Below are 22,859 nucleotides of genomic sequence, written 5' to 3' on the forward strand. Positions count from 1 at the left end.
GGCACTGGCCCATGGAGGAAAATAAAATATTCCAACAGTGGCATCTTCACTGTTTTTTACCTGGTGACAATATCAAAAGGGATCCCTCTGAGCCCATTTTAAGGAAGACTCTGAAGCAATTATTCTTATCCCTTTGCGGGTCATAGAATCTGAGAATCTGATAAAAATTAAGCACTTTTCTCTAAGGAAAAAAGGACAATCTCAGAAGGTCTTAAACCTAAAGTATAGTTCTGATACAGAAGGAACCGTTTGTGTGTGTGTGTGTGTGTGTGTGTGTGTGTGTGTGTGTGTGTGTGTTTTCCTTGGTAGCATTAAAAAGAGTTTCTTAGCCAAATCTCTTCTGGTCAGGGCAGACAGATGTCCTCCCCTCCAAGAGAAGCGACTGAGTGATGATAATATCCCAAGCCTGAACCTTTCCTAACTTTAAAAAAGAGAAAGAGGAAGTCAGCTCTCAGCCTCTAATAATTTGGGCTTAGATTTAGAGGACCACCCCAGCCCTTACTGAGGAGTCCTCCATTCTTTCATTCAGCAAATATCTGTGAGCCCCTCCTGTGTAATAATAGGCCTTGTACTGAGCTCAGAGGATCTAGACATAGTACAGCCCCTCCCCTCTTGGAACCCACAGACCCATAAGGAACCCACAGAGCCCATGGAAGCACCTTTCCTACTCCCGCTGTAGTGGTTGATAAGTGGACATTGTTGACTCAGCAGTGGAGAAAGAAATCTAAATCATCAGACTTGGTCTGGCCAAAGGGTTTCTGGGTAAGGTCCATAGAACACATTTTCAAATACGTTTTTTAGGTTTTGTTGTATGATGCGCATGAGTTACTTGAATCATACAGACCATCTGGAACCTGTACTGCTGTCGGACTCAAAAAGCCGACTTCTGAAGGAATAGGAATAAGGCTTGATGAAACTGCCTGGAACATTTTGATCTTACCTATTTTTAAGCTGCAGAAGTTACATTTTACTAAAAGCTAAGAGACACCTGGGTCTTTGGGGAGAAGAGCATCCTTTTTTTTTAGCTAAAAGCCTTTTTTACTAAATATTTAGAGTATAAGTGTATAAACAGTTTATACTGTTCAGACACATTCCCACTATTTAGCTTCCATAAATGTGAAAGGGGAACACTATGAAGGGATTAAATGCTGTAAAGACAGATAGGATAAGACCCTAAACCAAGATTTGGGGAAGCAGAAAAGCCCCCTGAAAAATAAACAGAAGTTAACCATATCTTTGCGAAAATTTGGTAGCGATGCAGATGGTATCCAGGCAAATAGAAGAGCTTCTCCAAAGGCACAGAGTCCAGAAAATACAATTCTGCAGTTCACCTCTGCCTTGGTGGACTGGTCTTTGGTCTGAATAATAACACATAGTAAGTTTTAAATTTCCAAAAAATTAATCTACTATCTAACAGGTACTTTTTAAAAATCTTCCCTTAATCTGCCACATAAACAAATGCTATAAATTCTCATTAGGGTGTAACCTCAAAATGTCTCCCTATTGTAATCATGAAGATGAAAAATAAACACTTCTCATACTAAAAGATTTTTTTTTAAATGCTTTGAAAGTGGTTGAGTTTCCTTGACCATCTAATAGGTTCTGAATTCAGGGTGTTTATGTTCACGAGCTTAATGCCTAGTCATTAAGAGGTTATGTCAATTCCGTCCCAAACACCATTTAAAGCATCTGCAGCACATTCAAATTGCCACACGTTACAGCCGGTTCTAATCCTTGAGTAACCCCAGAGCAGGCCTCGAGAAAGTCAGCTCCCTATTCTCTGTAATAGTACTTGCTAGCAGTAACTAAGCACATTTCTCACCCTAGAAATCTTATTACATATGTATCTCAGTTAATTCTCACACTAACCCCAGGCAAGGATGGGAGGGGGGATCTCCCCCCATCCCCCGTCCCCCTGCTCTGGCGTGCCAGTAAGAAAGCTGAAGCCCAAAGACATTAAGTAATTTATCCAAGGTCACACAGCTGAACAGTGATGAAATCTAACATCCCTGCTCTTCCTTACTGTTCATTCTAGAAGAGTTCCAGTCATGTGTTCTCATCACATGTTTATAATGGTGTGAGTCTGTCTTCTGAATCGGCTAAAAAAAAACCAAGTCTTTGATAACTGAGTATCACTAGGTGTTCCATTTACTGGAATTAACTTATATAAGGAAAGAAAAAATATTGCAAATCAAAAGTAAGTTATGGGACTAGACTTCAACGATCCTTGTGGTTCCTTATGGGCCTCAGTGAGTCCATGAAACATTCTGAAAGAAAATCATTCTGTTCCTTTTAAGAAATAAGGCTATCTTAGAAAGAAGAGTTCACTAGTGAAATCTGCTGGGATCCAGGTTCAAAAAAGAAACGCATTCTTCTGGAACCTGGGGGTGGACAATAGAGAAGAAACATTGACCTTGGACCATCTTGACTGAAACTCCCTTCTCTGTTCGCACCATCCGGGCTAGCCTGTTCTCCCCACCTCATCCTGGTCCACAGCCCCCTGCGAGGCTGCCCTGGGGGCATTTGGCTGAGGTGCTCTGTCACCTCATTCACCTCATTCACTGTTTTCTTTCCAAATCCCCTCTGTCCTAAAAGGATTCAGCTCACAAATCGCCTCTCCAATAAAGTGCTCCTTATGGCTTCAGCCAGTGATGATTGCTCCCTCCTCTGAGCTCCTGCGGTACTTATGGTTTGTAAGGATGGTTAGGATCTTTACTTACTATATCATGTGTAAGGCACGTCCTGTGTCTTCTGTGAGACTATAAGGACTTTGAAGGCAGGATCCATGTATTTATTCATTCATACCCACAGTTTGTCACCTGACACAGTCATATCACAATTACTCAGTAAGTACTCCTTGATCTAACTGATCATGTATTTGCCTTAATTCCTTCCTCAGATCCTAATAAGCTTTTTTGAAGCTAAGATGGGGTCTCCTTTAAGTTTGATAATGCTTTACACTAGAGAGATTCAGTGGATATCGAGCAACATTAGATCATGAATTTCCAGTGGGAGTTCAGCCTGCAACCATGCTTCTTAAAATAAGGATTTCCATTTTAGGTAAAACATTATTTCCTTTTTGCAACAATAGCAATGTACGTACACATTGCAAAAAAAATAAAAAGAATTATACCGAAGTTACAATAATAGTTCTCTTTGGTGGCAGGATTGTGAGTAATTATTTTTGTTTGTTTTTCTATACTTTTATGTTAAATGTACTCTTAAATTTCCTACTTAAGCATACTTAAGCAATTAGAATCAATTATGTGAAAAAGTTGAAAAATTTGAGTCAGCTGTTTAACATCAAAAACTTAAGAGGGATGCCTGGGTGGCTTAGTCAGTTGAGGATCCCATTCCTGATCTCTGCGCAGGTCTTGATCTCACAGTCATGAGTTTGAGCCCTGTTGTTGGACATCATGCTGGGCGTGCAACCTAAAAAAAAAAAAGAAACAAACAAACAAACTTAAACAGATCTCATTCCCCTCCAGATGTCATTGTCTTTTATTTAGAGAAGCTCAACTTCACAGGGCTCTTTATTTTGTTCAACTACTAATGACACACAACAATTTTCTCTGGAGTACTTTACACATCCCTTTATTGTCCTTTCTCCTTGGTGACTAGTGCCCGACACCTCTTGAATTCCTTCAAATTTTACTGTGCGAGAGAAAGGAAAGTCAAGTGAATCAAATGTGTCACTTTCAAATTGGACAATTTTGCAAATAGATTACTGATGTAGAGCTGAATATATCAAACACATCAAATGACACTTTTGTCCAAGGCTGCAAGCTTTCCAAGTTGATGAATGCAGCAACTAAAGTTGACACTAAAATGAGTGGGATAATTTTAAAAGCAAAACAAAGATTAAAATAAGAGAAGTGGGCATCCAGAAAATATCAAGAACAAATAAGTTTGCAGTGTTTGTTATTGTCATGGCAAGTTTGCTGTCATTCTTGTTGTGGGTACTATTTATCATTAACCATGATGAATAACATTATTTAACTTTTCTTGCAAAGTGCTCTTCTATCTGTTTTGCTAAGTGTAATTTATATTATCAGAGGAGCAAAGTCAGGGCTAATGTATGTCAGCACAGGCTGTGAAGTACTCATGTGCCCTGTATTTGTAACTTAAATGTCCCACTTTACCAACCAAGTTACAAACTAAGGTCATATTTCTTTTCATGTCTTCCCCCATAGTGACTCCAGGCTCTCAAATGCTACAGTGAAAGGAAGACAGAACGTTCTGTAGGTTATCCCTCAATCCAAGAAACAGTAACCACTGGGATTCTTTAGACCATTCTTGCATGTTTTACAAATCAGTTCTAGCTATCGCTTTGGCCTTTTACCCACTCTGGCCTGGAAACCATTCAATACCAGAGCCTTCATGTCTCCTATGTCATCACAGAATGTACCACCTCATGCTGTGCACTATGCACAGATCTGAGTATGACCACTGTTCTCTTTGCCTTACAGGCACAGGCAAGATCAGTCAGTGGTGTTGGCCAAAGATAGAGTAAAAGTTTGGCATATATAGAAGTGAGTGCTCAGTATGATCTATTCTTCCATTACTGTTGTAGCTCCTAATGCTCACAAACCCTAAAGCCAACTTCAGAGTGCCTTGCCTGATCTCAGGTGACTGCAGTGTAATGGTGAGATTGACCCATCTTGTACCCTTCTTTCTACCACCTTTAATGAGAATCTCTAGACCACTTTACCCCATAGTCATAGGTAATGACCTCTGATGCAGATAGTGAAAATGGTCCTTTTCTACCCCAAATTTAAGGCCTATTCTTCTTTTACCAGCATGACTGATGATAGAAATAGCCAGGGCCTTTAGGGGAATCATTCACACCCACTCACAAGTTGAAATCCAACCTCCATGGCTCAGATTGGACTATCACAATACAGACTGCACATTTCCCAAAAGTCTGGGTTGTTCATTCCTAATTAACTCTGTGACAGATACAATGCTACATAGTCACCAGGTTCTACTTCATTTTCCTCTTCCTGGGCAAGCAAGACGATAACATTTCCCAGACTCCCTTGTAGTTAGGCTAGGGACCATCCCTCTAGTCTGGCCAGTGGGCTCTCCATGTGGTCTTCTTGGTTGAGATAGTGAAAAGTGCTTTCACAACACTCCATCTCTCTTTTCCTCTGCCACAGTGGCTGCAGAAATTAAATTTTCCAGATATAAATGACTTGGATGCTTGAGTCACTTTCTGTAAGGGAGTCACCCCGAGAGAGCTAAAGTTACTTTGGAGTTACTTTGGACTTAGTAAAAATTTACTAAGTCCTCCTATTTATAGTTCATGTGCTGGGCTCAAAAACACATGATATGAGAAGATAGCCATGTTTTTGGCCCTCATGATCTTAAGAATTATTTCTTGCGGATGTGAGGGCGATCTGGCTGCGACATCTGTCACCCCATTGATCGCCAGGGTTGATTCGGCTGATCTGGCTGGCTAGGCGGGTGTCCCCTTCCTCCCTCACCGCTCCATGTGCGTCCCTCCCGAAGCTGCGCGCTCGGTCGAAGAGGACGACCATCCCCGATAGAGGAGGACCGTTCTTCGGTCAAGGGTATACGAGTAGCTGCGCTCCCCTGCTAGAACCTCCAAACAAGCTCTCAAGAATTCTTTCTTGCTAAAAAAGGTTTGAAATTCATCTGATGAGCAACCATAGAGCTTAAAGGACTTTAAACAACCATGTACCATGATGCAATACTCTTCTTAGAATAATCTCTGTAAAAGACATGTGAGAAAAATATTTGAGGAGAAAGACTAAAGGCATTAATCCAGGGAAGAACAGTGATGGCCTAAACTAGTGTGGTGGCAGCAAAAATAAGTGGAGATTGGAGGTGCACTGGGTACAGAGAGAAATGGATGCATGTGAGAGGTATAAAGGGCATACATGCGAAAATTTCAATTCCTATTTAATATTTTTTAAGAAGGCTGCTTTATAGAAATTCAAATTTATTTTTACAATGTACAAATAATGTTTGTACCAAAAAAGAGATAGCCTGAGGTCCATATTGGCACCCTAGCACTCTCAGCAGCACGAGACCTCAAGTGAGGATTGCTGTTTATGTCCAGTATCATCTGTAAGACACTTCCTTCTTCATAGCTTGGAGAAATCTCAACCCCTGATACAGAAGAGCCTCAAAACTCAAAATGGTGACAAGAACTGCATGCAGGTCTATCAAGAATTGATAAAAGTTATCTTCTTATGTGCTTGGGTGGCTCAATCAGCTGAGCATCTGCCTTCAGTTAAGTTCATGATCCCCATATCCTGCGATCAAGTCCTACGTCGAGCTCCCTGCTCAGTGGGGAGTCTGCTTCTTCCTTTCACTCTGCTCCTCCCCCTGCTTGTGCTCTCTCACTCTCTCTCTGTGTCAAATAAATAAATAAATAAAATCTTTTTTTTTAATTACAAATTAAAAATAATTTTTAAATCCTATCTCCAATCCTTACGCTCTTCTCCCTTGGAAATACGCAACGTGTTTCATAGATTTCTCTGCCAGTAGGGATAGGGGAATGTCAGGGATAAATAGTTGCCCTCCGATGCCATTTCAACATTTCATTTTTATTTTTTTCAAAGATTTTATGTATTTATTCATGAGAGACACAGGAAGAGAGGCAGAGACACAGGCAGAGGGAGAAGCAGGCTCCATGCAAGAAGCCTGATGTGGGACTCGATCCTGGGAATCTGGGATCACGCCCTGAGCCAAAGGCAGATGCTCAACCACTGAGCCACCTGGGCATCCCCCAACATTTCATTTTTATATTGAAGTTTAAAAGTTGACACCAAGGATGCCTGGGTGACTCAGTGGTTGAACGTCTGCCTTCAACTCAGGGCATGATCCTAGGGTCCCAGGATCAAGTCCCACATTGGGCTCCCCACAGAGATCCTGCTTCTCCCTCTGCCTGTATCTCTGCCTCTCTCTGTATCTCTCATGAATAAATAAATAAAATCTTTTTAAAATAATAAAAAATAAAAGTTGACACCATTAGGATTTGATAAACTGGAACCCATGTTGACTTTCTATAGGAGGTAAAAGATTTGAGATAATAAATAATATAATCAGTATTGGTACCATTGGATGAGAAAGAGAAAGCCATTTAGAAATAGCATGGTGACCCTTGTTAAATAAACCATGAAAATGTCAAATGTTTCCTAGTACAGAAAAGCCAGGGGTTATGATTTTAAAGTGAAAAAGGTCAAAGTCATGCTAACAAGAAAAATAAGCTTCTCCTTCTAAAACTAAACAGTATGAACGTCAAAAACATCAATGCTAGACTTGGCAGGTTAGGCTGGATTATTAGGAATATTAGTGAGGAAGTTCTTGCTCCTGGGAAGTCTAACTTGGAAGCCCAGTGACCTCAACTTATGGGGCAGAGGCCCATGTGGCTGGCAATGAACAAAAGAGGAAGAGGTGCCATGTCATCCACTCAAAGCCCGAGACTCTCAAGGGTGTGAAATATAAAGGATGTTGAGTGGACAGGCCTGGACATTCTTCTCTTATGTGGAAGAGGAGTAAAAATTGCTCCAGGAAGGGGCTGGAGGCACCGAACTAGAAAATTCCAAAGAGAGGGGATGGAAGGAAATAGAGTTGGGGAAAAAGAGCATCCAGAGGCATAGGTCTTTCAGTCCTTCCATTACGTAGGACAGGAGGACAGATTCTTGCCACCTCTCCTCCTCCCACATTCTGCTGGGTTTCTGAGACCTTTATGGCCCTTCCAGAAAGCACCTTTTATATTTCCATCATGGTGTGAGTTATGTTAATCTGGAAAGCCCTGGCAGTGGCTCTGGAGGACACAGGGCTGGAGGGCACTCCAACTCAATCCAGATCTTTCACTTCATGACTTGACCAAAAGCTGTGCCTGTCTTTCAGCTCAAAAAGGCAGGAGGTGCTGTCAATCCCATTTATGATAATCATTGACTGAGGGACCTCAAGCCATAGTTGAGGCCTCTCCTCAGAGTTATCCACAGAAGAGTATAAATTGTTTTCTTTTTCAGTATAAAGGTAATTAGTAATGACCTTTAAAGTTATTTTTTAACTTCATGCAAAACTCAGTATCTCTCAAATAGTCGACAAGTGGCAAGAGAGAGCAACAGAAAAAATGAGAAAAAGAAATCCACAGGGATATCAGAGTGGATGTTTGGTGGCACTATCACTGACCCTTCTATAGAGAAATGTGGGCTCCTAAGAAAGCAGAGTACTCTCCAAGCCCAGCAAATCCTGAGGAAGAGCCATTCAGAAAAAAAAAAAAAGAGAGAGAGAGAGAGAAAGTAAAATTCATGCAAAGTCTTCACGCTGTTCCACTTGCATAGAAAATGGTACAAAGATGAAAACAGAGAAGGCACACGGCAAAGCCTAGTAACCTACAGCCCTGCTAAATAGAAAACGCAGAGACTCACCACAGGGCAACTCCATAAAGCCACTCTGGATGCCATTTTGCTAATTGTGTTTGCTATGACACCAAGCACCGCTTAGCTGGGTTCCCAGAGTGTCTCCGTAATGTCAATCACTTGCCAGGAGCGAAAGTGATTTTTATTTGATATCCATACAAAGCAGAAGCAAATGAATTACCATAATGAGAAGCAACATAATGATGTGGAGATGTACAAACTGCCATTGTGTTTAATAACAACAAAGCTTTCCCTTTTGAATTAAATTTGCAGGAAGATTCTTATTGAAGCATCATTGTACTGAAACCAAGTTGTTAAAAAAAAAAAAAAATCCACTCCAAAGTATTTCAGGCCTATGATTACTGGAAAGGTTGTTAGGAGAATTTTTTTTTCAATTTTTATTCTCAGTAAAATCGACTTAGTTGTAGCACTACACAGCTGCGATTTGTGAAGTAAATGGCAAAGCTAAATGTGCGGAAACCCAACATGTTCCCTGAGCAACAAAGGGATGGAAGGCAAATGTTACAGTATTATTGACAACACTGGTAATGCGTGCATAAGCATCTGCTTCATAAAGGGGAAAAACCTACATTATAAACAAAAGGAGTTTCCAAACAAGGCCTGCCAGCTCAAATTCTGGCTTTGATTTGAATTTTCACTTGTTAGAACAAATATTTCCTCTTTTTACCTTATCTCTCCAAAGGGGAAAAAAAAAATCTCTAATTTACATTCTGGAAACCTTCCTGTAACTGATTCCTCCTTTTTTGTTTCCTTTCTCAAAAATTATTTCCTACGTTTTTAAATATTTGCCCACTTCCCACCTCTTGATTTTCAGTAATGGATGAAAATACCACTGGATAACATAGCATTAATTGAAACTTCTCTTCATAATTGTTATGAAGGTATTGTCTTCCTCTTAGACTGGGTCTACCATGTGAATGCAATGTGTCCTTCCCCTCCCTTGCCCCAGCACATCTTTCCAGGGCTACCATTTCTATCCACTTATCGTAGAACATCTAGCTTTATTAGTGTATACACCCAGAGCCAAAACATGGGCTGCATTTGACTGTGCCAGACTTGAGCAAAATCTGAAGTGGAATAGTGTAGGACTGAAAATCAGGAGCCTCAGATCCTTCTCATCGTTAAATGTGATGGAGGAGGCAAGGCATCTTTGTGTCTGCCTCAGTTTTCCCAGCTGTAAAATAGGCATAATACTGCATCTGCTCCATTCACATCATAGGAGTGTCTTAAGAATCAAATCCTATTTCAGTATTTTGTAAGCTGTTATTACTGTGTTCATGAGAACCAATGGAAGTCTTTTAGTAAGCCTAAAACATACCTAGAGAATCATATAAAGATCTATATTTTGATTTTTGCCATTTTATCACCCAACAAATATTTATTGAGTTCTTATTTGATGCAAGGCACAATTCTTAGTGCTATGAAAATAAATAAATATATATATCATGATTCCTGCCCTGAAGGAAGTTATAAAGAAAGTGAGAGAAAGGGAATGTCATATAAAAAGACAGGTAGAAATAGAGTCCATACGTATAGTACCAAATGGGAGACAGTAAAACACAGTGATTGAAAGTACAGGCTTTAGGGGCACCTGGCTGGTTCAGTCGGTAAAGCATGTGACTCTTGATCTCCAGCCCCATGTTGGGTATAGAGATTACTTTAAAAGAATAAAATCTTTGAAAGTACAGGCTTTGGCATCATACCTTCTGGGTCTGAATCCTGGCTCTATCATTAACTAGCCGTGTGAACTTGGGAAATGTGCATAACCTGTCTGTGCTCAGTTTCCTCATCTATAAGATGAGGATAATAATAGTGCCTATCTTAAAAGCTTATTGTAAGGAGTAAATATGTTAATATACCAATAATTCCCAGAACAGTGTCTGCCACATACATAGGACATACTTAATAGTCCTGAACATAAAGACATTTTATGGTACAATAATTGAGATGGGGAAAGAGTACTAAAGACTGTGATCATGAGTGGCTCAGGGGTCCTGATCTAGGAGTTGGAGGTTGGAAGTCTCAGTGGAGGAGGAGGGAAAGGGATGAGGGACTAGACAGGAGAAGCATTCCAGACAGGTCACACGGTCTGCGTGAAAGTTCAGAGCCGGGTTTGCGTGAGGCACATTTGAGACAGAACAAAGAGAACCATCAGGGTTTCCAAATAGTAACACTGTCAGGAGAGGGGGCTGTTCTAGGTACTCAGGATGGGGTAGGAACTAATCTCTGCTTACATCTCCATGGCCAAAACCTGCAGTGTGCCAAGGGGCCACATTCCAAAGCTGCCTGCAGACTTACCCTTTCTCTACAGACTATTGTTTGAATTTACCTTTAAAGTTTATGTCTATATTTTGAAGGGAAAACAATTGATGGAGTTTTTGGTCCTGCAAAGATAAACCTAAATATACTATTTCTGGATCTAGAGTTCTCCACAGTGAGATGCTAAACTGCTTGGCAAAATAATGTTGAGGCCATCCGATCAGGCTTGCATGAAATCCACAGGATTCTACCTGTAGACCCCTAGGAAGGGGGGAAAAGGGACACAAGGGAGAGAATGAGAAACTAGTTAAAAAGTGTGGACACTTCTGCCCCAGGAGAGGGCAGGAATGGAGACTCTCTACCTGGTTCTCAGTCCCTCTGCCTTAAGCGCTCTAAGCATCTCATCACGATAAATGGAATTGTGAAGTTAAACTCAACCTTAAACCCAGAACAGCTACTTCATATGGTGTTCTGCTGAGGGGATGGTAACCTCTTCCAGACTTGATGGGCCAGCCAGGCTCTGCTAGGCTTTCTGACAAAGGTGCTGCTATTGGCAATGTGGCTCTCTGCCAAGTGGTTTCCGAAGTTAATTTCTTATACAGGTTTTTGCCTTCACACTGACTGTAGAACCCGATCCCCAGGAAAGATCCAGCTCTACTATATAAAAGATTGTTTTATTCTGGGTTGAATTTATCTCAGCAGATTATGTTTATGGGAGGGAATATAGGCCTTCTTTAACCGTCTCTTATGGGTACTCACATGCTGTAGCTTGAACTTCAGATAAGGAGGACATCTAAAGTCTGTCTTTGTGAAGGATGGTAATCAGACCCCAGAAAAAAGGTTGCAGACCAGGAGGTGAGGATAGAGACCCAAGGTGGATGCTGTGGGATGTGTTGGCCTCTGGACTCCAGAATAATTCATATCTAGATTTCAAAGTTAAAGAGTTGGGGAGTCTATATTATAATTTCTTCCATTATCTGTTACTGTTCAGTGTAGTATTTGTTTTTAATCATGAGCCACAGTCTAAGCTATGCCTTGAGCTAAGTGGCAAAGGGTTATGGAAAGGGAGATTGAGAATAGCCTTGACAAGCCAAAGTGAAAAAGATGAGAATGGGATGCCTGAGTGGCTCAGTTAGTTAAGCGTCCAACTCTTAGTTTTGGCTCAGATCATGATCTCAGGATCATGATCTCATGGTTTGTGAGATTGAGCCCTAAGTAGGCCTCCATGCTCAGCAGGGAGTCTGCTTGAAGATCCTCTCCCTCTGCCCCTCCTCCCCTCACTCTCTCTTTCTCAAATAAATAAATCTTAAAAAAAAGATTAGAGCATCCATGAGGAACAGAGCAGCTGATTGGGTCTGGCCCTGGTTGCTGTACCTAATGGTTAAGAAACTTTCCATCAAAAAGATTTTACTTTAGTTAATACCTGTCCTCTGCAAATAACGTGTTAAATGGAAGTCACAGTACATTATCCCTGAGCAGAGAAATGAGGGAATCCTCTCAGAAAAGGCAGGACTAGCCCTTGAGAAATGCCAGTAGGAAGCCTTTCAGGACCACCCAGCACACCCCAGTGTGTCCCCTCTGACTGTATGGGGCACTCTTTCTTGAAACCACCATTTTATTTCTGGGAAGAAAGAACCAAAATGAGAGACACTGAATGACAGGATTTGGTTGCTGACAGGATGACTGTAGAGAAAACCAGAGAACCTTCCCGCTTCCTATTTTGCTTCCTTATCCATCCGCCCTACTCCATCTCAGTGAAATCTGTCATTATTTCCCAGCTCAGATTTCACATGTCAACAAAAAAATTAGAACTGCTTTATAAACACTGGTCCTACCATGCCAGGCAATTGGCAAGAAGTTACAAGAGTATGCAGTCTCTACTTGCTTTTTATTGCAGAACAGCACATTCCTGGAGACCATGTCATAAAGTGGATCATTGAAAAGCAAATTACATTTTCCCACAGGAACAATGTTATAATTAGAGGCTGTATTCCTGACAAAGGACTTGGCTTCATGTAAATAGTAGACAGGAACAAAAATATTTCACAAAAGCAAAGGTTCAGGAACTATAAATCCTTATAACAGTTTAAAATAATAAAATTTTCTCCAAGTATTAGAAACCAGGCAGGATCAGAGGGAGTACACGTTGATTATTCAGGGACTCCAATGTACCATAAAGTATACATTAAAATATAACTACTATGTCATAAATTTAGAACCTGAAACTAACTTTAATACAGTCATTACACACTTAATTAACAATGGGAAGGCTGTGAAGTACTGTGGTGAAAATGCGGCATTGTGCATGAGGGGCTCTCACCTGCAGGCTTGCCCTCTAGAATATGAGCTCTGCGAGGCAAGAGCCTGAACCTGCATGTGTGGGTAGGGAGAGGCTGCACAGAGCCTGGCTCAGAAGCGTTTTTACAACGAATGGTCCAGGTTTGGGTTATGGCTTGGAGTAAGTAAATCACCATCTCTGGGCTCTTGTCACTTCATCTATAAAACAAAGACACTGAACTTAGAGTCTCTCATGTCCCTAGGAACTCCACAACTCTAGTACTGCCATTTTGCTATCTTAGAATTCACAGGAGTTTCTGGGGGGGTCCACTATTACTTTGGTGAATATCAATATGAAACTACAATATCCATCCCCTTGAGTGGTCCCCACCCACATTCTGAGCTTAGTCATGTGAATGGCTTTGGTCACTGGGATTTTAGCAAGCAAGATACTAGCAGAGGCTTAATAAGTTTTTGCACATTGGGGCTTGTACCTTGGAATACTCTGTCTTAGAACCCAGGTACCATAATGTGACGATCTCAAGACCCATAGAGAGGCCACATGGAAAAGAACCACCATGTGGCTGAGCTCCCAGCCAACCACCAGCACCAAGTGCTAGTCATGAGAGTAAGCATCTGAACGTTACAGCCCAAGTGAGCCCCTCATGACAGCAGCTCCAGCTGATATCATATAGAGCAGAAAACCTCCCAACTGAACTCAGTCAACCCATAGAATCATGAAAGATAATAAAACAATTGTAATTTTAAAATACCAGATTTTGGAATGGAACTATACACTGATAACTAAATGAATCTCCAGCACATGACTTAAATGGCTTTGGGCACTTGTAAAAATGCCCCATCCAAGGGAGAGTGAGTAATGTCTATTTTCCTCCATGTGAATTCTCCTATACTGGGAAACATTCAAAATATTCCAATTATAGACTGGAAATACAGTAGGAGTATTCAGTAGGTACTTGTTGTAGATCAAGATGTTTCCTCTTCCCGAAAAAAATATTTTTCCTCTTTACCTTCTCTCAAGAAAGTAGAGTTGTTCAAATGCACAATCACATAAAGGTCCCAAGGAAATGATATGAGCCGTTCAGTCATTCTACTTGACACTTTGTTGACAGCTCTCAGAGCATTCCCTCTCAATTGATCATCCGTAAAAACAATTATCAAGCAAAGCAGAGACTTTAAAATAATTCTATGTCAGGTTGTGCGGTAGAGCCGTAATCTGCCTTTTCATACCGAAGATGCTGTTGGCCTTCAGAGCTGGGGAGAAGTGGGGAGATTCGTAGAAGACAGAACGTTTTCTCCAAGTAAAGAGATGAGACCCCCCAACCTTCCTCTAGAAGATTCACAGTTACTGATCATGGGCGCCCCCGATAGGACAAGAAGACCACAGAAATAAGGACAGCATGTGGAGATAGCGAGACTGAGGCATGGTCCCATGCTCTGCATGAAGTAGACAAGTCAAAGGAAGAGTGATTCTGGACTTATATTGAGCTCTGGGGAAGCAGCTGTGTGCGCAAATTAAAAAAAAAAGTCCTTCAAGCCAGACCACTTGTTCAACTTAAATATCTCTGACCGGTCATGAATAAAGGGTGGAAGATGGTTTTGCCCCAGACCTTAAAGCACCTGCATGGGAGTGGGACCATGCTGGTGCTTGACACACCAGCCACTTTCCTCAGACACTGCCATACCGTCCTCCCAGGACCAATGAAGCCTTTGGACTTGCCAGGTTTTGCTGTGTCACCAGGTGTGCAGCTTGGGGACCCATTAACCCAAGCAGAAACAAGTTTCCCAGTGGCAGTGACAACATGCTCTCACTCTTAGGAGCCATGCCTGAACTGTGGATCCAGCAGCAAGAGAGACCTTTAGGACACCTCAGCTCCTAACGATTATCCCAGGAGGATAGAACTTGGGAGGCCACGCATTCAGATATGAGAGGTGGCTCAAGCCATGTCATTGGAATCCTAAAAAGAGATACATACGGTTCTTTTTTTTTTTTTTAAGATTTTATTTATTCATGAGAGACCCAGAGAGAGCGGCAAAGACACAGGCAGAGGGAGAAGCAGGCTCCCTTCAGGGACTCGATCCCAGGATCACCACCTGAGCCACCCAGGTGCCCCACGACATACCACACTTTTAAGCTGGTGAAGTAAGCTGTGTGCATGTGGGACCCTTCAAAACACCTCCCAGAGCATCCAGAATGGGCATAAGAAGCATATAATCTGTAACAAATGCTTCCATGCACCAGGCCCTATTCTAGATTTTTACATATGTTTTGCATTCAATTCTCACATGTAATTATGAGGTGGGTGTTTCACAGAGGGAGCTGGGGCACGGGAAGTAACATAACCTTCTCTGGGTTACAGGGCCAGTAAGTGGTGAAGCCAGAATTCAGCCCCAGACGTGCTGAATTACGGGCTGCGAGGCCACACTAGCTGCCTTCCCACCACGTTGCTGCTCTGCCGCTCAGACTCTTGGAGGGAGGTCACTGGGGAGCCTCGCGAGGACCCCAGGGGTGGGAGAAGGTGACAGGTGGCAGCAGTGATCTGGGGACATGCTCTCTCTGTTTTGGTCCCTTGTAATTTAATTAGTATACTCAAGAATCCTACCAAGTGAAGGCAAACCTGTTTTTAAACCCCAACCCAACGTAAGACTGCAAACCACCTGCCAACACCCCACTAGAGCTTGTCCGGTTCCACAAGGAAGGTGGCATGGGTGCTTCAGGAGCAGGGTCCCGCCGTGCGGGCAAAGCTCAGACCTCCAGCTCCGGTTCCTCAGGGCCTGGCTCGTGGGCCTGGAACTCCTGCAGCTCCCCGCATGCCTCGGGCTCCGCACACCTCCCGTTATTATCAGTTAGTGGCCGTATTTGCAACCAATAAAGCCCTTCGCATCTGCAAATCCTTTTCTTTGGGTGTTTGTGCTTGGCTGGTCTTTACAGCCACAGCTCCATTTGCACTGACATCACCTTCCCGGGATGATTGCTACCGGTTAAATGATTTGCTTATGGCAATTGCAGAGATACGTGTTAGAGAATGCAAGATGAGCAATAACGAGGAAAGAGAGGAAGGGCCCCACGGCCTATTTAGGGGAGTCGGGTAAAAGCTCAGAAAACCTGCAGCTTGATTTTATTTGTTGCTATTTACGATCCGACAAGTAATATTATTAATGATGCTATTTGACAATTTATAACTCCTTTTCAGCTCCGGAGATCCCGAGGGGTTTTACAAACTCTCTGTGTGTGGCTTCACTGTTTTTCATGTAGCCATTCCTCATACTCCTTTCTCAAGGAGCCTTTTAGTAACAGCAGAGGCAATGACCGTGGCAATCATCAGCAGAGAAAGCCAAAATCTAGGTATTAACGGTTTTGCCCCCCTCGATACATTGCATTTTCTCAGCAGCAGAGGGTGGTGGTGGCTCAGCATGCAAAGGTGAGGGTTGAGTCCCCACCCGTTTGCACCGCCAGGGACAATTAGAGCAAAATGAAACTGCAGACATCACCAGGCGAAAGGCGGCAAAGAATCCCAGCTAGAAATCTTAAGATTTGCTCCAGTTATGTTAGAATGAAATATAGATTTTAATGCCCTGACGACACTAAAACTGTAATGCCAACTCTAAGAATGTGAAACAAAAGAAATACAGGGTAAGGTCCTAAAGTCTGAGACTCAGGAAATGAGTGGAAGGATGAAATAGAAACCCCCGGACATGTGTGGTGTGAAAGCAGGGAAGTCTCAAGGCTAACAGCCACATTAGTAACTCTGACCAAGCATCAAATTCTTAAGTCCTCAAGCCCCCAGCCCCAGAAGCCCAAGTACCTTGCTGAGAACATGCTGTCTTTGGGGCCTGTTTTCCACTTGTTATTAAGCCCAGCTCTCTGCAGACCCAGAATCCAATTCTTGAGAATCGTGATCATCTGCTTGAATTAAAACGAGATTTTTACTTATCTGGAAATTTGAAAGGCTGTATTCAGTACTAGTTATTGCTAGCAGCCAGAGAAGTTCAATAAATAGGGGTTTCTTAATCCATTCTTCCCCCTTAAAAAACAATGATTTAGAATCTACATAGTTTGGTTGTACTGTACTTTATTCTTTATCTTTTAATGATTTTAATTATTTAACAAATACGTCTATGGCTCTTACCATATGCCAGACATGGTTTTAAGTACTGAACAGTATCACTCATTCAGTTGTCGTAATAACCCTAAGGTACTTCTGCTTTACAGAAGAAGAAATTTACAGATGAGGAAATGGAGGCACAGAGAGGTTAAATAACTTGCCTGAGGTCACACAGCATATGAGTGGTAAAGCCACGAATCAAACTTTGGGAGTCTTGCTCAAATCCATTTTTATCCCTGTGCTCTGCTGCTTCCCTTATGTGGGCAAAATTGTGTGTGCAAATTCTGAAAGGCAGTTTTCAGTGAGCACCCAGGAAACTTTATCAAACCTAAGGACAATGAAAACTTATATTAAGAAAATGGATGTGCCTGGTTATATTTTTATAGATTGCTCCCATGAAAATCTTATTTTTTAAATCTGATGTTATTAACCTTAAATTCTAAGACCTTTTTCCCCTAAAGGAAGGAGCCATGCATTCATTAGTGGCACTTCGTTTTGTCTTCTCTAACTGCTTTGTAACTTCAGAGAAGAGACAGTTGGTGGAGATAGGAAGGATTTGACATACACAGGAAGATGGAGCGGAGTGATGAGTACAAGTACTTAAATCCTGGCCTTGCCACTTATTATTCATGTAATTTTGAACGAAGGACCTAATCTTTCTGTGCCTCTATTTTGTGATCTGTAAGATGGGAGTGAGAATATTACCTGCCTCCTAGGTGGTTGTGAGAATTGAAATAATATATATAAAATACATGTGGTGCCTGGCACATAGTGAACACCCACAAAAAATTGGGAAATTGGGTAGTGGGATGTGATGAGAACTAAATAGAAGACCTGAAACTGATAGAGCCGGTTCCCCTTTGGTTGAGTTCTCTGGGGGATGGTAGGGGTGGAGCCTGCGTCCCTGAAGGCAGCTGGAAGGCCTGACCGGCTTGAGATGCCACCTAAGCCACCTGCAGGTCACTGTCCTGAGATCCCCCGCCCCCTCCGAGGACGCACTTCCGCCGGGCCAACCCCACTCGCTTCCCTGTGTACCCTGTGCACCCCACTCAGGACACACTTAGCCCTGGCCACCAGCGGTGGAGATGCTGCTCAGGCTGCCAGGCAGGCAGTTGGAGGCCCCACTGGGGTGGTCTGGACAAGGGGAAGGGAGTGGAGTCTGGATAGAAATCAGCCAGTGGAACCCAGGTATCTGGGAGAAGTGGTACCTACGCAGTCTTGCGGGCTCACTGTACTGTGTACAGTATATAGTACTATACTATGTAGTACTATAGTATATAGTACAGTATAATACACTGTACTGTGTATTCTTCTGGGGAGGGGCCTGCAGATTCCAGCCTGAGACTCACACCCTGAAGATCGCTGTTTCTGTTATTAGCTGTTAATCCTTTTCTTTTGCTTATGATTACATACACAACGTGTGCTTGTGGGAGGGATGTTGTGAAATGATATAGTAATACAGTGAAAGCCTTTCTTTACCCCGTTGCTTTATCACAGTCCCCAGGGGGGAGAAAAAGCCCCAGTTAACAGTATGGAGACTTCCTTATCATTCCAGACTTTTATGTACTTCTGGGCATGTGCACACTTCCCCCCCCCCCCAACCCAGTGCTCTCCTTTTACAAAAAAAAGTGGGGGGGCAGCAGGGGAGGCAGGAAAGACCATACTGTTTACAGTCTTCAAAACATGTCACATACACCTTTCCAAGATAGAGCACATAACTCATTTTTACCAGCTACATATTCTTTCATTGTATAGAGTTCCAAATTTTATTTAAACCATTGCCCCAGTGATAGTCATTTTGGTTTTTGGTGTTTGTCATTGATTGGTTTGGGTTTTTTTTTTTTTTTTGCCACGTCTCTGTGTGCCTATGAAAATCCTTATGCATGTGTACAGGTATTTCTGCAAGAAAGGTTCTTAGAAACCCAACTGCTAGGTCATAACATGTATGTATTTGTAAAATGTTAATATATGTTCCAAACTGAGGTAAAGCCTTTTCTAGATAAAATGCAAATTCTTGTACTGATTGCTATGATTGTTGTGATTAAAACAGTTTTTTTTTAAACTCATGATTTGGAGAACACAATATCAAGATACAACATTAAGCAAACCATTTCCATAATTAAAGCTTAGAAGATAAATCAAAGAAAGACAAGGGGTGCCTGAGTGGCTCAGTTGGTTAAGTGTCTGCCTTCAGCTCAGGTCCTGATCCCAGGGTCCTGGGATGGGATGGAGCCAAGTTGGGTTCCCCGCTCAGCAGGGATTCTGCTTCTCCCCCTCCCTCTGCCTCTTCCCCTGCTGTGCTCTCTCACTCACTCTCTCTCAAATGAATAAATAAAAAATCGTTTAAAAAAGGCAAGATGAATCCGTTCTAAAATCCTTTGCTCACTAATGGTATGTACTGGAACCTCTTCATTGCCTGATATTTCCCTGCAGTGGTTCCCACAGTTATTCTAAAAAGTCTGAGTGATCCCCAGACCAACTTGAGCCAGAATCTTCGGGGGGGTGTAGCTTGAATTTTCTGATGTTTCCATATTTTTCTGAAATATGGTGAGATTGAGAACCACAGGTACAATCCTTGCTATTTATGCAATTTCTGAAATTTTAACAAAAAAGTAATTCAACCATCAGTGGCACTGCAATTATAAAAGAATATTAAATTGCAGTTGTAAATGTAGATTTTGTGGCTTTTAAATGGATAGACTTTATTAAAATGATATACAACTTCAAATACTTTTTATTTTCTTGAATTATTCATCATGTAAAAGACAGTGGTTCACAACTAGGATAAGAGTATTTGTAACAGGCAGATGTATGATTCTACAGAAACCAAACAATAGAATAAGTTGGAATGTTGAAAGAAGAAAGAAGAACAGATGGAGCCACGCAGGGTTAATGCATAGAGTGTGAATCAAATAGAAGTGTCCGAAGCTTAAAACCATGGAAAAAATGTTTTGGAAGGGCCAGGGCTCTCTGAGCTTCCATTTTAAAGAATAGACGGGTGCTGCCCAATAAGAGGAAGATAACAAGCCTTGGTAAATGATGATTATTATGACAACAGTGAATTCATATCAGAAGGGATGAACAAATAATAAGAGATATCAGCCCGGAAGGAGGTCAGGCCAGCAGCCAGCGCCACTTCTTGTCAAAAGCCAGCAATGATTCATAACATCATAAAAGGTGATTGCAGAACAGGGGCTTGTGAGACCATCACAGGATTGAAACCCAGTCAGTCCCTCTTCCACATGGAGTGTGAGTGATACGTCCTTTTTATCCCTCTCTCCCTGGAATCTCTGTGCCACATGAAAAGTCAGCTATTCTACACCAGCAAGGAAGATTATCTGTCAGCCTGTGAGCTTTAATTACCTCTTTTCCTCATAGATAGTGAGCACTCCATATTGCAGGTCAGATAACTCTCTAGCCTGATACGCCATATCCACTGATGCCTAAGTGATTTGGTATTTTCAGTTTTCTAATTTGGTTATAAAAAAACATCTTCCAGAGGCACCTGGGTGGCTCAGCAGGTTAAATGTCAGCTTTTGGTTCAGGTTGTGATCTTGGGGTCCTGGGATCGAGCCCCACGTTTGGGCTCCCTGCTCAGCAAGGAGTCTCCTTCTCCCTCTCCCTCTGCTTTTCTTGCTTGTGCTCTCTCACTCTCTTTCTGTTTCAAATAAATAAAAATCTTTTTTTAAAAAATGAAAAAAAAAAAAAAAACCCTCTTCCAAGCCCTCCTAACATTGGTTTGAGACTTAGAAAATGGATCAGGTCTCTCAGGTAAAAGCCCACAGATGGAGTCAAGCACATTTTGAAGAGTAGAACAACACTTAGAACCCTGCAACTAGAAAACAGCAATCAGGACCAGGAACTGCGGGACAATCCCATGGGTTTCAGCATTCCTGCCTCTGGTCAGGGCCAAGCCTCGGAGCTTCCAAGAAGAAACAGATGAGCCCCAACAAACTAATCAAAGACTCTGCATTCAATCTAATCTGAAGAATTCACCCAAAACCAGATAAAGAACTGCATGTGATAGTAAATAAAGCAAAACAAAAAGAGAAACCTCCAACGATGACTTTCCAGTACCTTTAAGACAGTGATGGGAGGGGCACCTGGGTGGCTCAGTAGGTTAAGCATCTGACTCTTAGTTTTGGCTCAGGTCATGAGCTCAGGGTTGTGAGGTGGAGCCCGGGTGGGGCTGCGTGCTGGCCGTGGAGTCCACTTGAGCTTCTCCCTTTCCCTCCCACCCTGCACTTCCAAGTAAATAAATGAATCTTGAAAAAAAAAAAAAAAGACAGTGATGCAGTGATGGGACGCCCTCATTAGGAGACAGAGTACTTGGGGACACCTGGGTGGCTCAGAGGTTGAGCATCTGCCTTTGGCTCAGAGCAGGACCTCGGAGTCCTGGGATCGAGTCCCACATCAGGCTCCCTGCAGGGAGCCTGCTTCTCCCTCTGCCTGTGTCTCTGTCTCTGTGTGTCTCTCAGGAATAAATAAAATTTTAGGAAAAAAAAAGGAGACAGCATACTCCCACTTAAGTCTGCATCAAATGTGTGTAGCGTAGCAGCCTTGCTCTCACGACACCCATTATAATCCTAATTGTGAAATCATATTTGTTTTTTCCTTTGAAAGTTGTTAAAAATCTCATGGGCCATTGGGCACATCTTAAAACAATATTCAGGTTCACTTCATTTTTTCAGTAAATATATATCACTTTAAAAGGATCACAGGGGATCCCTGGGTGGCGCAGCGGTTTAGCGCCTGCCTTTGGCCCAGGGCACAATCCTGGAGACCTGGGATCAAATCCCACGTCGGGCTCCCGGTGCATGGAGCCTGCTTCTCCCTCTGCCTATGTCTCTGCCTCTCTCTCTGTGTGTGTGTGTGACTATCATAAATAAATAAAAATTTAAAAAATAAAAAATAAAAAAATAAAAGGATCACAGAAGCAGAATAAGAAGAGGACAAGAATGGGCTAATGCTTGAACAAAAGCTTGGGAATTCCTGAATTAGGAAAAGTAAGGTCCTATTTCAGAAAGTACTAAGGTTAGGTTCCCTCCAAAAATGATTTATGTAGAAGGATACAGGGAGAAGGAAATACAGAGAGCAGAGCTGCACAGGGACCTGCTCTGGAAAGAAAGGAGGTGACTAGCAGAAGGCAGAAACGTGTTATGGAAGAAATGGAGAGAGCTTTGAAGGTAAAAACAGCGCTGACTCTGATACCTAAGGCAGGAAGAAGCCCACAGCACACTCGCGGTTAGAATCCACTTTAGCATTTACTAAGGAATAGAGAAAAGAAAACTGGGCAGGGAAATGTCCCACAATGTACATCCTAGACAACTTAGCTTTGCTATTTTAGTATTGATTTTTAGTTTTTATTCCAAGACACTTTGATGTCTTTGGGAACGGGGGCGGCGGGGGAGGTTGCTACTGGGGAATTAAAATAACAATCAGACAAAAAATGTTAAGCACACACCAACAGTGATTGTGTCTGTCCCCTAACTGTTGTCCCTCGCTGCTTGAGCCACGAGGCCACTAGAGCGCCTACTCTTCTTTGCTTGGAAAACCCACGAGAACAGCAGATCTTGATTCTTTTTTTTTTTTTTTTTTTTTAATTGTTGTTCCTCTTACTGGACTAACCATAAGACTGGTTTTTATGTTTACAGACCTTCGGATCTGGACTTACTTTCCAGTCCTCTTTTCTCAGTCTCCACACCCAGGAGCGTGGGCCACCTTTCAGGGAAGAGCCTACCTAGTAAGTGCACCCCTTTCTGACTCTCAGGCT

General features: G+C 42.2%; 1 long non-coding RNA gene across 1 annotated transcript in view; it reads left to right on the top strand.

Annotated features, from left to right (window-relative positions):
* The window catches only part of LOC112935468 (uncharacterized), a 205,160-nt gene that overhangs the window by 137,907 nt on the left and 44,394 nt on the right, over nucleotides 1-22,859 (top strand). The window contains exon 8 of the long non-coding RNA XR_012000020.1: nucleotides 22,741-22,829. This is a non-coding gene — a long non-coding RNA (uncharacterized lncRNA). The remainder of the gene's footprint in view (nucleotides 1-22,740; nucleotides 22,830-22,859) is intronic.

Source organism: Vulpes vulpes, chromosome 2 (assembly GCF_048418805.1).
Source record: "Vulpes vulpes isolate BD-2025 chromosome 2, VulVul3, whole genome shotgun sequence".
Lineage (NCBI taxonomy): Eukaryota > Metazoa > Chordata > Mammalia > Carnivora > Canidae > Vulpes > Vulpes vulpes.